Raw genomic sequence first — 4,751 nt, 5'->3', positions numbered from 1 at the left:
CTACATGGTACTGCACTAGATAGGGTCCCAGAGCTGAATGGAGAAGGGATCACATGCTCTCATCCCTAACTCAGTGGATGTCTCCAAATGATAATCACTTACAAATAAAAATCTAATTTTTTCCAAGGGGACCTCACTATGGAAAGAAACTATTCTTAAGCATAGACTGTGTGCACATCAGTAGTTTTTCAACAGAAAACAAACTTGAAGGCATATTTGGACATTCCTTGTCGCATATCATCTAAAGTTTCATTTTGTCTTTTTAATTTTATTTTATTGTTATTTCATATTCTAATTTTGTTTTGTTTCATTTACATATGATTTACTTTTCTCTTTCTCCCTCTCTCCTCTCTCCTCTCTCTCTCTCTTCTCTCTCTCTCTCTCTCTCTCTCTTTCTCTCTCTCTTTTACCTTATATTTACATATCATGGCTTCCAGTTAAGTGTTCATATGGGATTGCTAAGCATGGGAATGAGAGAGTCTCTGAGTTCATATTTATTTCCTGTACCTTTTCTTAGGCTCTCTTACTTCTGTTGTTTTGTTTTGTTTTGTTTTGTTTGTGTGTATTTGCTTTTGTTTACTACCATGGGTTTGGTTTTTTTATATTTTATTTTGTCCTTATCCTTAAAAGGCTGTTTGTTTTCTAATGAAAGACAGAAAGCCAGTGAATCTGGATGAGAAGGGAGGTGGGGGAGGAACTCAGAGGAGTAGATGAAGGAAAAACTTTAATACAGAATATAATACATGAGACAAATTTTATATCATAAAGGAAAATATCTTTATAAAGAAGTGTGTTGTAGTTTTTATCATTTATACTGTAATATCACATTAAGAACACAAACTTTTCTGTATGTTCCTTCTATTTCTGCAATGCCTAATGCAACACAGAAAAATTAATTCAAAATGTGATGAGCTCAGGGGCACAACTCCTTTGATATATGTGATGAGTTGCCATAAGAGACATTCTATCAGATAGAAGACAAAGATTGATGCTCTACCTTATCCTCTCAAGTTTATAAAATATACACATGCATCCCCCCTGTGCTCACACATGAACACACGCTGACACACACACACACACACACACAAAATTTTTAGTTGCTTTAGTTTAATGCTGTGTGGTAGCAGGGGTGGGGGGCATAACTTTAATCTCAGCACTCAAGAGGCAGAGGAATATGGATCTCTGAGTTCAAGGTCAGCCTGTTCTACAGAGTGAATTCTAGGAGACCCAGGACTACACAGAGAAATCCTGTCTCAAATAAATAAATAAATGTAAATAAACAAGCAAATAAACATAATAAATAAATAAATGAATGAATTAATACATATGTAAAACAACTGCTTTAGATTAAATATATTTAATGCTTATGATAAAACATTTCATGAGAGGTCTTTTTATTTAATACAGTTCTATTTTTGACGTATACAGCTAATTAAACCTGTTCATGCATCTTTACCCCCAGCTGGGGCATCTGCACCCTTTGTGGTTTGGGCGTAAATTACTTTGAAACCAGCTTGATAAGTCTATTGCTGAGTAACTCATGAAGGGCATTCTGGCTACTGAACCATGAATCCTCAGTGTCTCAGAGACCACAGCTGGAGTAACAAACTCATGGTTGAGAACTTCTTTCCAGTTTGTTGCAAGCATCATTGTCAAACAGAAATAGATTGTTAAGTTTTGCCTTTTCACCACAACTTGTTGGCCTTGCCTGTGGATTTGATTACTGGGTCTTTGTCTTTCTTGGGCAACTTTCCAGCATCTTTCTTTCTTGTACTTCTTGGATGGCATGACAAAGCTGGGAAAAGATCAATAAGCACTGTAGCCTTGATAAGATGTTGAGTAACAGCAAAAACAATAACCCAGCAAACACAAACACCCATGAAATCTTAAGATAAAATATCTGAATATTTTGAGTATGCATACTGAAACATGTAGCACACTATGTATATTTTGAATATTCTTTAAAATATGTGCCAGAGAATAACAGTGCAAGAAGGTGAAAGAGGAGATAAGTGAGCCAAGAGAAGCCTAGTAACAAGTAACAAAAGTAGGAGGAAACATTATGATTCCTTCATTTTTGTAAATAATCTGCACTTTATAACAGATATTCCATACATGTATATTTATTGAAAGTAGACTATAAAGTTTAACAGAAGTGTTTGTGATGAGCATGTAGAAATATATAAATATATAATGACATTATCTGTGTATATTTCCTAATTAAGCTATTGTGAATAACTATTCTGTTTTTCCTTTCTTTCTTTATGTTTAATAGCTAGTCTACAGGGTGAATACATTACTGGAATAAATACAGGTTTTCAGAAGAAAATGAGAAGAACCAGCTGCATATATTTATAGCATCTATTGCTCAGTAGGAGATGAAATAGCACACACACAACACACTTCTTTGAACCGGAAGCTCTGTGTACATTTCATAGAATCCTTGTGGTAATCTCTTAGATTTGTACAGTTATCTCAAATAAGCCAAAACCCTCAGTGGAATGTGAATATGGAATGACGAAATAATGAGTTGGGATTTAAACCCTTTATCTTCCTGATTTTAAGACCAATTGATTTGAAATGCCTTAGCAACCCTACACTATGTGCCTTAGCCTCGGCATAAGCAGTCTCATGCAGACATTTACCAGAAAGCATGCAAATCACTTGCTCCAGCTGTTTATTGTTTTGGAAACTGGGTCAGAACCTTTGCATCCAACTGGTATCACGGTTCACTGCGAGCACAACTGCCATCCACCTGGTACCAGTGTACCCACATTCCTATACTTGATCCCATTATTCTTGAGTGCCTGTGGTTTTAGAACCATATTCTGCTCTCTTATCTCAGCAGTAAATCTGTGGCTTCCTTCTTCACAGTAGTAGGCTTCAGGTGAGATTGAGACACACAGGCACTCACACACACACACACACACACACACACACACACAAACACACAATCCCTCTTCTCTCTGAAAAGCTGATACTGAATGATGTCCTCGTTGGTCATTTCTGTGTTGAGTAGATTTTTATCATATCCTGGTTACCTAAAGAAAAGAAAGAAAAAAAAAGAAAAGAAAAGAAATGAAATGAAAAGTGACCTATGAATGAGGCAAGCAGGGCTGTTGATAGTATTAGAAGGCAATGTTCCTATTATTTTCAATGCAGTTGTTCCCTAATTTGAATGCACCCAAGATTTGTCCCATTATCCCTTTCAAAGAAAAATCACTTTCCTAAAGTCAGTATATCAAAATAAAAGTATGGGCTAGAGAGGACAAATCCAGCTTCAACCTCTTTCTGCAATAAAATAAAAAATAAAAGAACTAGGTGTTATCAAGGTGCATGTGTCTTCTAGTTAGAAGCCTTGAGAGAATACTGGTTTGTCACTGGCATCCTAGGGTATAATGGATTTATTCCTTTTGAAAGAGAAAAGCATAGTGACTTTCACATTTATTCTACAAAAAGAATAAAACGCATGCTTAGCAAGGAACTTGCTTAGCATATGCATAAATTTATGCTCCATTGTGTTGCCACCTCAGACTTTGCTGGGATTGTCTCTACATCAGAGAGTTTCCTCTATGTATCCTAGTCCTTTAAAATCATATTTCATGTTTCATCATTTCTGATGAGGGTTACCAAAGGAGACCTCTGCCGTGCCCATCTATATCAGTTTTCATTCAGATTAAACCAGAGTGTGCATCTGAAAGCATATGTGTATAAAGTTTATAATAAACATCAGATATGGTCTCATCCCAGAAACTTGCCATACATTCCTATGGCAATTTATAATTTTAACCTAGACAGTGTTTAACTCATTTCTTTTCTGTAATAGCTTTTAAATCTGTCTTCAAGTAGTCTAACATCACTGTATTTTCCTAAAGGAAAACAACTAAATTAGATTCTATATCAAATATTTTAAGTGGACATTTTTCATCCTTTCTTTTAAATCTGTTTTCCTACACTAACCCCCAACACCATATGTTTCTATTCACCACTCCCTAAAGGGGCTTTGCAGCTTGCAGATTCTGGTTGTTCTCCTGAACCACTCTCTCTTTGTGAGTATAAAACAAGCTTTAGACTTCAATGTACTTTTTCCTCATTCCATATTCCTCTCCAAATGAATTTCTGGCTCACTTCCAAATTTAGCACAATTCATATTTAAAGCATACCATGCAGTCTCACAAGCCCTCAAAAGCACATGTCTATTTTACATTGTAAAATCCATTTAGTAAATTTCTAATAGTCCCCAAGTGATCCCAAAGTAGTTAAAATGTCCAAGTTCAACATCTCCTCTGAGATAGGAAAGAAAGGAAGAGAGAAAGAAAGAGAGAGAGAGAGAGAGAGAGAGAGAGAAAGAGAGAGAGAAAGAAAGAAGGGGGAGGAAGGAAGGAAAACAGGAAGGAAGGAAGAAAGAAAGAAAGAAAGAAAGGGAGAGAAGAGGAGGGAGGAAAGACAAAAGGAAGGACAAAAAAAATGAAAACCCTTTGTTTTGATCCATGTAAAATATAAATAAAATTGCACTGCCCCCACGTGCACTGACATAGCACAAACATGTCTGTTCCCAAAAGGTGAAATGAGGCATAGGAAGGAGCAAAGGAAACAAATGACTAAATCTCAACAGGAATAACACTAGTTCCATAGTCAAAACTTGGGACAATTAGAAGAAAGATTTGTAATTCAAGGTCTTCCAGCAACTTTGCCTCTGTCGTCATGATGGCTACAATCTAAAAGGGTTTACCCTGTGAATTTCCTGAGCA

At 36.1% G+C, this 4,751-nt stretch overlaps 1 pseudogene; it reads right to left on the bottom strand.

Annotated features, from left to right (window-relative positions):
- Positions 1-1,442: 1,442 nt before the first annotated feature.
- On the bottom strand, positions 1,443-1,880 carry LOC116087468 (annotated as a pseudogene).
- Between the last annotated feature and the right edge of the window lie 2,871 nt (positions 1,881-4,751).

This window comes from Mastomys coucha, unplaced genomic scaffold, assembly GCF_008632895.1.
Source record: "Mastomys coucha isolate ucsf_1 unplaced genomic scaffold, UCSF_Mcou_1 pScaffold13, whole genome shotgun sequence".
NCBI lineage: Eukaryota > Metazoa > Chordata > Mammalia > Rodentia > Muridae > Mastomys > Mastomys coucha.
This window is presented reverse-complemented; position numbering and strand designations above follow the sequence as displayed.